The sequence below is a fragment of the Schistocerca gregaria genome, chromosome 3 (assembly GCF_023897955.1).
Source record: "Schistocerca gregaria isolate iqSchGreg1 chromosome 3, iqSchGreg1.2, whole genome shotgun sequence".
NCBI lineage: Eukaryota > Metazoa > Arthropoda > Insecta > Orthoptera > Acrididae > Schistocerca > Schistocerca gregaria.
Window position 1 is genome coordinate 959865735 of NC_064922.1, and position 12843 is coordinate 959878577.

General features: G+C 45.3%; 1 protein-coding gene across 1 annotated transcript in view; it reads right to left on the bottom strand.

The window, feature by feature from the left end:
* LOC126355729 (dipeptidase 1-like) overlaps positions 1-12843 on the bottom strand; it is a 1497236-nt gene that overhangs the window by 1389444 nt on the left and 94949 nt on the right. The gene's annotated exons all lie outside the window — the stretch shown is intronic.

Here is a 12843-nt window from a genome sequence, read left to right on the forward strand (position 1 = left end):
CTAGCACGTCTCTGCACATTCGTCAAAGGAAGACGGAGAAGTGGACGACGCGACGTGACTCATGCCGTAATAAACGGCTATGGACTGTCACCTGTGATAGCGTACGAGGCTTTACGCGCTTCCACTGTTGCGACAGAGCCGAGGAGGATGCAGATTTTCCCTTCAATGCCATTCGGATGAGATGACGATCTTCTCGGTGGGTAATCTGGATTGTGCGACCTGAGCAATCTCCTCGTTTTCTACTGCCTTCCGTGAACCATTCATCTACATCTACATTTATACTCCGCAAGCCACCCAAGGTGTATGGCGGAGGGCACCTTACGTGCCACTGTCATTACCTCCATTTCCTGTTCCACTCACGTATGGTCGCGGGAAGAACGACTGCCGCAAAGCCTCCGTGCGCGCTCTAATCTCTCAAATTTTACATCCGTGATCTCCTCGGTAGGTATAAGTAGCGGGAAGCAATATATTCGATACCTTGTCCATAAACGCACTCTCTCGAAACGTGGCAGCAAGCTACACCGCGATGCAGGGTGCCCCTCTTGCAGGGTCTGCCACTTGAGTTTGCTAAACATCTCCGTAACGCTATCATGATTACCAAATAACCCTGTGACGAAACGCGCCGCTCTTCTTTGGATCTTCTCTATCTCCTCCGTCAACCCGGTCTGGTACGGGTCCCACACTGATGAGCAATACTCAAGTATAGGTCGAACGAGTGTTTTATAAGACACCTCCTTTGTTGATAGACTACATTTTCTAAGGACTCTCCCAATGAACCTCAACCTGGTACCCGCCTTACCAACAATTGATTTTATACAATCATTCTACTTCAAATCGTTCCGCATACTCCCAGATATTTTACAGAAGTAACTGCTACCAGTGTTTGTTCCGCTATCACATAATCATACAATAAAGGATCCTTCTTTCTATGTATTCGGAATACACTACATTTCTCTATGTTAAGGGTCAGTTGCCACTCCCTGCACCAAGTGCCTATCCGCTGCATATCTTCCTGCATTTCGCTACAATTTTCTAATGCTGCAATTTCTCTGTATACTGCAGCATCATCCGCGAATAGTCGCATGGAACTTCCGACACTATCTACTAGGTCATTTGTATATATTGTGAAAAGCTATGGTCCCATAACACTCCCCTGTGGCACGCCAGAGGTTACTTTAACGTCTGTAGACGTCTCTCCATTGATAACAACATGCTGTGTTCTGCTTGCTAAAAACTCTTCAATCCAGCCACACAGCTGGTCTGATATTCCGTAGGCTCTTACTTTGTTTATCAGGCGACAATGCGGAACTGTATCGAACGCCTTCCAGAAGTCAAGGAAAATGGCATCTACCTGGTAGCCTGTATCTAATATTTTGCGGCTCTCGTTGTCGCTATAAGCCGAAGGAAATAGGTCAGCGTGACTTGAGCAGACGTGCAGGATCCGTTGCAGACTTATGCAAAAACAGTACGGTCAAATTAGTGAGTTTGAAAGAGTGACCATTATTGGAACGACAGAAAGTGACTCATCCATCCGGGAAATTTCTGCCCGTGTGGGACCAAATGCTCGGCGATGCAACGGGTGAGTGCAGAATGGTTCACGGAAGGCCGTAGAGCACGACGAGATGGGTCAGAATGGTTCACGGAAGGCCGTGGAGCACAACGAGATGGGTCAGGTTGCATCAACCAGACCACCCCCAGAGAAGATCGACAGCTCGTCCGAATGGCATCGCAGGACAGACCTGCGTCCTCCTCGGCTCTGGTGCAACAGTGGAACACGTATCAGGGGTGACAGTCCGAGGCCGCTTGTCAGGGCATGGGTTACGAGTCGTCGTTCACTTCTCCGCCTACCTTTAACGAATGTGCAGAAACATGCTAGACAGCAATGGTGTATGGAACGATGTCACGGTGGACAAGAATGGCACCAGAAAGTGTTTTCTGAGGAATCCAGGTCCCGTTTGTTTGAAAATGGTGGCCGCATTTTCGTTCGTCGCAGACAAGTGGACAGCAACACAGTGACTGCATTCGCACAGGACACACAGCACCTACTCAAGGCCTTATGGTGTGGGGTGCCATTGGGTACAACCAAAAATCACAGCTGGGGCGTGTCCAGGGCACTGTGACCAGCGTGATTACGTGAACGGCATCCCGCTACACCCTTTCTGCACAACACCCCAAGCGCTACTTTCTTCGAAGACAATGCGCGACCACATGTTGCTGCACGAACACGTGCCTTCCTGGCATCACAGGATGTCAGCCTTTCGCCCTGATGAACCAGACCACCAGATCTGCCACCAATCAAAAATGTGTGGGATAAGGTGAAATGACGGCTGTGGCACTGTGACCCAATACCAACAACTACAGATGAACTTTGGAAAGAGCTGAATGGAGCACGGATGACTATACCATAGGGCGCCATTCGGACCATACGCATGAAATAAGTTACCAGGGCTTATGGCGGACCATGTACTTACTAGGTAGCAGGACACATTGTAAGTAGGCTGTTTAGGTTTTTATATTGGTAACGCCACATAGCGCTCTGTATGAAAAATCACTGGCTGTGCTGTGCGCAGTCTCTGGCTACTTTGCATTGTTGTCTGCCATTGTAGTGTTGGGCAGCGGCAGCTGGATGTGAACACCGCGTAGCGTTGCGCCGTTGGAGGTGAGCCGCCAGCAGTGGTGGACGTGGGGGGAGAAACGGCGGAGTTTTGAAATTTGTAAGACTGGATGTCATGAACTACTATATATATTATGACTATTAAGGTAAATACATTGTTGTTGTTGTTGTTGTTGTTGTTGTTGTTGTTGTTGTCTTCAGTCCTGAGACTGGTTTGATGCAGCTCTCCATGCTACTCTATCCTCTGCAAACCTCTTCATCCCCCAGTACCTACTGCAACCTACATCCTTCTGAATCTGCTTAGTGTATTCATCTCTTGGTCTCCCTCTACGATTTTTACCTTCCACGCTGCCCTCCAATGCTAAATTTGTGATCCCTTGATGGCTCAGAACATGTCCTACCAACCGATCCCTTCTTCTAGTCAAGTTGTGCCACAAACTTCTCTTCTCTCCAATCCTATTCAATACCTCCTCATTAGTTACGTGATCTATCCACCTCATCTTCAGCATTCTTCTGTAGCACCACATTTCGAAAGCTTCTATTCTCTTCTTGTCCAAACTAGTTACCGTCCATGTTTCACTTCCATACATGGCTACACAACATACAAATACTTTCAGAAAAGACTTCCTCACACTTAAATCTATATTCGATGTTAACAAATTTCTCTTCTTCAGAAACGCTTTCCTTGCCATTGCGTCTACATTTTATATCCTCTCTACTTCGAGCATCATCAGTTATTTTACTTCCTAAATAGCAAAACTCTTTTACTACTTTAAGCGTCTCATTTCCTAATCTAATTCCCTCAGCATCACCCGATTTAATTTGACTACATTCCATTATCCTCGTTTTCCTTTTGTTGATGTTCATCTTATATCCTGCTTTCAAGACACTGTCCATTCCGTTCAACTGCTCTTCCAAGTCCTTTGCCGTCTCTGACAGAATTACAATGTCATCGGCGAACCTCAAAGTTTTTACTTCTTCTCCATGAATTTTAATACCTACTCCAAATTTTTCTTTTGTTTCCTTTACTGCTTGCTCAGTATACAGATTGAATAACATCGGGGAGAGGCTACAACCCTGTCTCACTCCTTTCCCAACCACTGCTTCCCTTTCATGCCCCTCGACTCTTATGACTGCCATCTGGTTTCTGTACAAATTGTAAATAGCCTTTCGCTCCCTGTATTTTACCCCTGCCACCTTCAGAATTTGAAAGAGAGTATTCCGGTTAACATTGTCAAAAGCTTTCTCTAAGTCTACAAATGCTAGAAACGTATGTTTGCCTTTTCTTAATCTTTCTTCTAAGATAAGTCGAAAGGTCAGTATTGCCTCGCGTGTTCCAGTGTTTCTACGGAATCCAAACTGATCTTCCCCGAGGTCCGCATCTACCAGTTTTTCCATTCGTCTGTAAAGAATTCGCGTTAGTATTTTGCAGCTGTGACTTATTAAACTGATAGTTCGGTAATTTTCACATCTGTCAACACCTACTATCTTTGGGATTGGAATTATTATATACTTCTTGAAGTCTGAGGGTATTTCGCCTGTCCCATACATCTTGCTCACCAGATGGTAGAGTTTTATCGTGACTGGCTCTCCCAAGGCCGTCAGTAATTCTAATGGAATGTTGTCTACTCCGGGGGCCTTGTTTCGACTCAGGTCTTTCAGTGCTTTGTCAAACTCTTCACGCAGTAACGTATCTCCCATTTCGTCTTCATCTACATCCTCTTCCATTTCCATAATATGTCCTCAAGTACATCGCCCTTGTATAACCCTCTATATACTCCTTCCACCTTTCTGCCTTCCCTTCTTTGCTTAGAACTGGGTTGCCATCTGAGCTCTTGATATTCATACACGTCGTTCTCTTCTCTCCAAAGGTCTCTTTAATTTTCCTGCAGGCAGTATCTATCTTACCCCTAGTGAGATAAGCTTCTACATCCTTACATTTGTCCTCTAGCCATCCCTGCTTAGCCATTTTGCACTTCCTGTCGATCTCATTTTGGAGACGTTTGTATTCGTTTTTGCCTGCTTCATTTACTGCATTTTTATATTTTCTCATTTCATGAATTAAATTCAATATTTCTTCTGTTACCCAAGGATTTCTAGCAGCCCTCGTCGTTTTACATACTTTATCCTCTGCTTCCTTCACCACTTAATCCCTCAGAGCTACCCATTCTTCTTCTATTGTGTTTCTTTCCCCCATTCCTGTCAATTGTTCCCTTATGCTCTCCTTGAAACTCTGTACAACCTCTGGTTCTTTCAGCTTATCCAGATACCATGTCCTTAAATTCCCACCTTTTTGCAGTTTCTTCAGTTTTAATCTGCAGGTCATAACCAATAGATTGTGGTCAGAGTCGACATCTGCCCCTGGAAATGTCCTACAATTTAAAACCTGATTCCTAAATCTCTGTCTTACCATTATATAATCTATCTGATACCTTTTAGTATCTCCAGGATTCTTCCATGTATACAACCTTCTTTTATGATTCTTGAACCAAGTGTTCGTTCTCTATTAAAATCCTTCATTTGCTAACTATCCCTATCAGTAGTTAGTGCCTTCCGTAGTTTGAATCTTTTATTTAGCTGGCAGTAGTGGCGCTCGCTGTATTGCAGTAGTTCGAGTAACCAAGATTTTTGTGAGGTAAGTGATTTGTGAAACATATAGGTTAATGTTAGTCAGGGCCATTCTTTTGTAGGGATTTTTGAAAGTCAGATTACTTTGCGCTAAAAAATATTGTGTGTCAGTTTAAGCACAGTTATGTATAATTTTTCAACATCCTGAACCGAGGTGACTGAAACGCTAATCATTTCTGCAGAACATATTAATATTCACGTCCTGTGAATATGACCGTCTTATATCTAGTCATGCAATGTGGTCTGTTTTTATCTGAAAATGAGTGTAGCTAATCTCCTTGTAGTGCACGGCAGTGTGTAAGCGAGTCGTGTCCACGAATGGTGACGAGGCTGCTGCAGCTGCTAATCCGTCTCGAAGCTCAAACACGGTGGGCTGCACGTGGCAACGGCCCCACGTTTTGTAACGTCACTGGTGCCAGACGCAGGTAGTTTTCCGACTTCAAACTGTGGTGTCACCGCCGGACACCACACTTGGTAGGTGGTAGCCTTTAAATCGGCCGCGGTCCGTTACTATACGTCGGACCCGCCTGTCACCACTATCAGTGATTGCAGACCGAGCGCCGCCACACGGCAGGTCTAGAGAGACTTCCTAGCACTCGCCCCGGTTGTACAGCCGATGGTTCACTGACTTCTACGCTCTCATTTGCCGAGACGATAGTTAGCATAGCCTTCATCTACGTTATTTGCTACGACCTAGCAATGCGCCGTTATCAGTACTATTGATATTGTAAACCATGTATCGTCAAGAGCGACGTTCGTCATTAATGAATTAAAGTTAAGTATTCCACCAGCTACGTCCGTTTTTCTCAATTCTAATTCCCTTGTCATGTTCCAGACCTCACGCCAGCCTGCGTGAGCTAAAACGCGTGCATTTCGGCCTCCTTTAGGAACACGGTTGCTCTCCTGCTAACCACAACACAAACAATGAAGCATGTTGCCATCTTTTCACGAGACAGAGATGCCGGTTCCTACCTGATGAAACGCAGTAACTGACCACGTCCTTTCTCGCACAGAGGTCCCTTTACTAGAGCCATTCCAATCGACGAACGGCGGTATTCAGTGTATCACTAGTCCTCTGACGAGGAAGAAGACACTCGTTTAAAACTTGAACAATTTTTTAACGGTTGCCGCCATTAACTCCTCTCAGATGGTTAAAATGGCTCTAAGCACTACGGGACTTAACATCTGAGGTCATCAGCCCCCTAGAACTTAGAACTACTTAAACCTAATTAACCTAAGGACATCACACATATGCATGCTCGAGGCAGAACTCGAACCTGCGACCGTAGATACACCGCGGTTCCGGATTGAAGCGCCTAGAACCGCTCGGCCACCGCGGCCGGCTAACTCCTCTCAAAATGAGGACAAGCCCAATCCGTTTCCATTTTTCTGTTGGTCAATATGTTAGGAATGAATAATGTGTAGTTGTTTTCTCTCGGAAGTTTCGCTTAAATCGCGATTTAATTTCCGAGTAACTCGAAGCAAAAACGATATAAAAACGCCGGCCGGTGTGACCGAGCGGTTCTAGGCGCTTCAGTTTGGAACCGCGCGAGCGCTACGGCCTCAGGTTCGAATACTGCCTCGGGCATGGATGTGAGTGATGTCCTTAGGTTAGTTAGGTTTCAGTAGTTCTAAGTCCTAGGGGACTGCTGACCTCAGATTTTAAGTCTTATAGCACTCAGAGCCATTTTTGATAGCATTTTTGATAGAAAAACTATGGGCTCACCGGTGGGCAGTTCATTACTAAAGAATCCTGCATCCGTCACCAGATCGATTGGTTATTAATTCATACTCGACCTTTTTTTCCAGCCTCGTGCGGCAGCCCACGTGTTCGTGTCTTTATGAGGCGTTCTAGGTAACGTTCGTAATACGTGGTGTTACAGCGCCCTTCCCCGCAGATACCCAACACTGGCTGCAGCGCGTACTCTAGCCACAACACCAGCTCAGAGGAGCGGCCAGTAAATGATACGTGTGGAGTTCAATAAGTGGTGCAACACATTTTTCTTCTGAAAGCATGTTTTCTTTAGTCACGATTGCAAATAGACTATTACTCCCCACTCCTTTGGTTACAAAACCCTACTTGTCAGCGCATCTCTGCTCAAAGCGGCGGCCTTAGTCCGCTTTGCTGGGAGGAGCTGCACGCGCGCGTGCTACCACTTGAGTGGCCGACGTCAGACCGAGGCTCTTGCTGCAACAACAACCTGGCCATCATATACTTACTGCTTACCGCGGAGTGCATCCTTCATTGGGCCAGAAAGTTTTCCACAGATGCTTCCAAGTTTCACTTAATGGTCCTCTGTTAGGCGGCGGGGAACCCAGCGGAAGCAGATCTTTGAGTAACACAACTGCCAGTAGAAACGTCCAGTTGAGCAGCAAGGTGTCTGAGGGCGATCAACTGAGTGAGAATGTTGGTACGTCACTGTAGACATTCTACAAGCGCCTTTGTATATCTGCGATGCTCTGGTTTTCCGCCAAAAGGAACTCAATGAAAGCTCTCTGCTCGGAACGCAGCCCCGTTGCAGACGCTAATTTGAAGGTTACGTACAGCTCCGCCAGCTACCGTAACTTCACGAAACTACAGAGGCTGAAGAGGAGGCACTACGTGATGTCGCACAACAAACTCCGCACGTTTTTAATCGAAATTGGCAGAGAAACAAAATGTGTTGCTTTACTCACTGAACGACCTCAGTATGACGACCGGCGTTATTCTTGCAATTAGTCCCATATTTGGCCGCCACGCTTGTTCATTGCAGCTCTCCGAAGCAGTGCCGAGTATCCTGTTCTCTCCGGTTTCGGTGGAAGGCGGTGGACCCCGCAGCGCCGCCGCCCCTGCCGGCCTGTGTCCGCCCCCAATAAAAGCACTCTCCGCCACATCCCGGGCAGGCGGGGTGGCTCAGCGCCAGACGGCCACGCCGCGGCTGATGGCTGCCCGCGGACACTTCCGCTTCCTGCACTGCTTCGCGGCCCCAGGCGGCAGCCTATAACACTACCGTCTGCTACTGCTATACCACAACCTTAAACTTGGAAGCAGGTCGTGAAATATAATTGTCTAGTTAAAACAATCATGGTATAAAGTAACAGAGCAGTGTTACCCTCTGAGAGGACTTTTGTTCCGTTGACCGTGTTGTACCTAACGGAGGTGGCTTATCGGAAGTGAAAGTCAGAATTACGGAAATATTTGAACAAAAATTTGGCTAACTGCACTGTTTAACTGGTAAAGAAAACGGTCGCCAGCCTAACTAGGCAAAAGAATGATTAACATTCTCGTTCAACAAAATAGTTATTAATAACTTTAATGGATAAACACAATCTATACTTTGTCACACTCGAGTGCAGTGAACTCTTGACACATACGTATGTGTACGGTAAGATTGAAACTAACAGTTAAAGCAGCAGAAACTATTTGCAAAATTATAACAGGTACCGAAACACGCTATTGCTTTCAGGGCTTACACAAACTGAGTGGTCTTTATAACGTTATTATTACTATCCACTGCAGAATTATTAACTGGATATAGGTTAAGTCTCTCTCAGTTAAATACTTTACTATTTAAGATGAAAGTTAATTGGAATCCACTTACAGGTTGCTTCTCACAATGATTTGCATAAAGAAATAATGTTTTCATAATTAGTGGTCTTCCCATTACTTCTTACCGAGTATTAACACAATAGACAAACTGTGGATCCAGGTATACTATTCACAAGCACTTCTAATACACAAGAGAGACAAACACTTAGCAAACATGGGTATATAACGTTTCATACTACATTTTTCCACTCTTACTACATTGAAAGACATAATTAACATATATGTAAGATACTGACTCACCTTCTGTGATTTACAACAGGCATAATGATATCATTTACGAAACAAAACTTTATAAGCCTCAGTCTTAAGAACTTTTAATTTGAAGTTGGCAACACACATTCATAGAAGTTTTACTAGGAAAATTATTTTGGGCAAGCATCATTAACTTTATCTTTCATTTAACTATGTTCAAGAGGCATCAGTTAGCAAAACACTGGGCTTTGATGTTCTTTCAGAAAGGACGCTCGGAAATCACTTTAGTTGAAACGGAGAGGAACCTGAGAGGTGTTATGATAAGGAGAAAAATTAAGGTAGGTACATAAATTCAGTTATAAATTACCTTATATTTGAGCACACTAACACATCCATTTAGCTGATCCTTCACTGTACATTATTACAGTAATCCTTTACAGTGATTGCGCAATGTTGTGGCGATTGCATGTTGGTAGTTAAAATTGCAGGTAGAATTGCTCGACTCTGTCATTTCTTGGTGGCGATGATGAATACCAATTCCAGAGTAGTTCCAGCTATTTATCCATCCATCCGAGGCATTGGAAAGTAGCAGAAAGAGCCTCTCTCGGGACCAGCACGACATGCAACATTTACATGGCAGTGCACAGTTTGGTAGTTCGTCGTCGACTCGTGGCTCGCCTCCGACACACTCTTGTTCCACCTTTTCTACATGGGCCAACCACAATTTGCGCGCGCTACACAGTTCCGTCCCCGAGGGGAACCACAACACCTTTTACATACAAACTAACTAAGAACGCTAAGTGAGGATCAGCAGTTTACATAACAGCAACGAAATTCATTCAATAATACAGAATATTTGCACATACTGACATTTCTACAAAAAATTATTCACACAGAAATTACAATTATATACAGTAATATTTGTTCCCTCTAAATGGGACAAACAATTTAAATGACAGATATACTACACTGCATAGAATCATATCATGACATCGAGGTTCTTACAAAGAAAAGAGTATACAATTTTATGTTATCGATTCAAACAAACACATTTACAGACGCTTAACGATCTAATATTAAATGAAACAAAAGCAAAATAAATCCATACAGCATATGAGGTGTGGTGTTACAAGCCGACGCCGGCGCCGGCGCAGTCACTCATAACCACCAGCCTGCCGTTCCTACGCCCAACACGAACGCTGCTGCCTTCACTACTTGTAGCGTGTCTCACAATGATGACTGACTACACTGGTGTGCAAACCTTAAGGAACGAAGTACTTTCGCATCGTGTGTTGCTACCAAATAATGTAGTACGGTGAAACTTGGACCACATGTAGGAAGACTTGCTACAGTGTAGCACAGAATGTGATTCAAACAATTATATTAGTCATTTGAAAAATAAGAACGGGTGGCCTAGTGGCAGCCGCCAGTGCCTGTAAGGTCCTCAGCTCGTGGTCTACTGCCTAGCGTTGCTGCCTGTGGATCACAGAGTCCGACATCGGCTCCCGACCGGGTTCGGGGTTTTCCCCGCCCGGGGAATAGGTGTCTGTGTTGTCCTCATCATTTCATCATCATTCGTGCAAGTACCGAGCTTGTAATGTGTAAAGATTGCGACTTTGTACGACCGCTGCAAACCTCGAAGTTGAGCGCCCAACAAACCAAACGTCATCGTCATCCAGAATGAGATTTTCACACCGCAGCGGAAGTTTCATCATCGCCATCATCATGGTGCCTATACCTTCAATGCTCTGTAGCGCCGTTGGATGATTTTTCCGGCTACAGGTTCCTGTCCTGGGATTCATCCTCAAAACACCCTCTACAACCCCGCGATGTCTGTCGCAACAATTCTGGGACATTCTATTGGTGGTACAAAATACTATCACCACGCCCTTATTAGATTTTTGTCCGTCTTTGGAACGAAATACATCACAGATTCTGGTATAATAGATGGAACAGTTTATTGGTAGGCTTATGGAGGTACTTAGCGTTAGGTGTGTACGCACAGGTCATGTAATTCGCGTAAGTAACATGCCACGGTACGCGGTGATGGCGTCCGATGCCGACCCATTTGGATTCCATTGGATTTGCACGAGGTGAATGTGGACGCCGAGACATAAAGATGAGTTCACTATAACGCTCTTCAAACCACCGTAGCAGGCCTCGGGTTCCGAGACACGGACACTTATGCTGCTGAAAGATGACATTGCCGTCGGGGAAGACATCAAGCACCAAGGTCAAAAAAATGGTCAAATGTGTTGGAATTCTTATGGGACTTTACTGCGAAGGTCATCAGTCCCTAAGCTTACACACTACCTAACGTAAATTATCCTAAGGACAAACACACACACCCATGCCCGTCGGAGGACTCTAACCTCCGCTGGAACCAGGCGCACACTTTATGACTGCAGCGCCCCAGACCGCTCGGCTAATCCTGCGCGGCTCAAGCACCAAGGTATGCAGGTGGTTCGCAGCTGTCAGCGTGCCCTCGATTGCTGCCACAGGTCCCATGCACGCACAGGAGAATGTCTTCCATAGCACAGTACTGCTCCCACTGACCAGAGTCCCAGGCGCGCTGCACCTTTCGAGCCGCCGTTCACCTTGGCAACGGCATTTGTGGAGACGACCATCGACCTAGTGTAGCAAAAAAGTGATTCAGCCGAAGAGCAGACTCGATCCACTTATCGACGGTCGAATCCCGACGGTGCCGTACTAACTACAGTCGTAACTGACGATGTCGTCGGATCAACATGTGGACGCGTAGGGAGGGTCTGCTGCGGAGCTCCAAATTCAACAATGTACCATGAAAGGCGTGCTCAGAAACACTCGCGCGGGTACCAGAATTGTAGTATTTCGACATAGATACCACAGATCATCATCAATCCTACTTTACAGAGCAAACAAGCATCTGAAGCTCACGTTCAGTGAGGAGCCGTGGACGTGCAACCATTTGGCGCCTAGTGGTAGTTTCACAGTCACAACTCCTTCCGTAGATGCTCGCTACAGTAGAACGTGAATATTCGACCAGCTTCACTGTTTTAGAGACACTCATTGATAGGCTGTGCATAATAATAATAATAATAATAATATCCCCTTTGCCAAAGTCGCTTACCACAGTGTATTGCCCCATTTGCAGCCCATATCTTTTGTGGGGTGATTCCCCGTCCGTGTCTGCTCAGCTTACATACTTTTGTGCCCGTGGTGCCATCAGCCAGCATTCAACGTCGTGCTGGGCGGTGGTCATAATGTTTTGGCTCATCGGTGTGTTACACGGTGCAGTATGGTACGATTCGTTATACCCTTGGTTTTCATTCGATCTGATGATATCGAGTGCATTCACGCAGTCATTGTGTTCCATAGGTACCTTAACAGGAAGAATCTGTAGCACTTATTTTGAAATATCGGTGTGGGAGACTGCATCTGTCCTCCACTCTTCAAAATGAGAAAACGTAAATGCACATATTAGTAGGATATTTCCAATTAGAGCAACTAGTGTGTGCCTTATAACGAACCCATACAAGTGAAATATTTGATCGAAATTGGCTTAGCCTCGGTGCACCGATATTTAATAAGACGAATTACGCGTAATAATTGTAAACTGTAGACAACATCCCATTAGAACTACTGACGACATTGGGAGAGCCAGTCCTGACAAAACTCTACCATCTGGTGAGCAAGATGTACGAGACAGAAATACCCTCAGACTTCAAGAAGAATATAATAATTCCAATCCCAAAGAAACCAGATGTTGACAGATGTGAAAATTACCGAACTATCAGTTTAATAAGCCACAGCTGTAAAATAGTAACGCGAATTATTTACA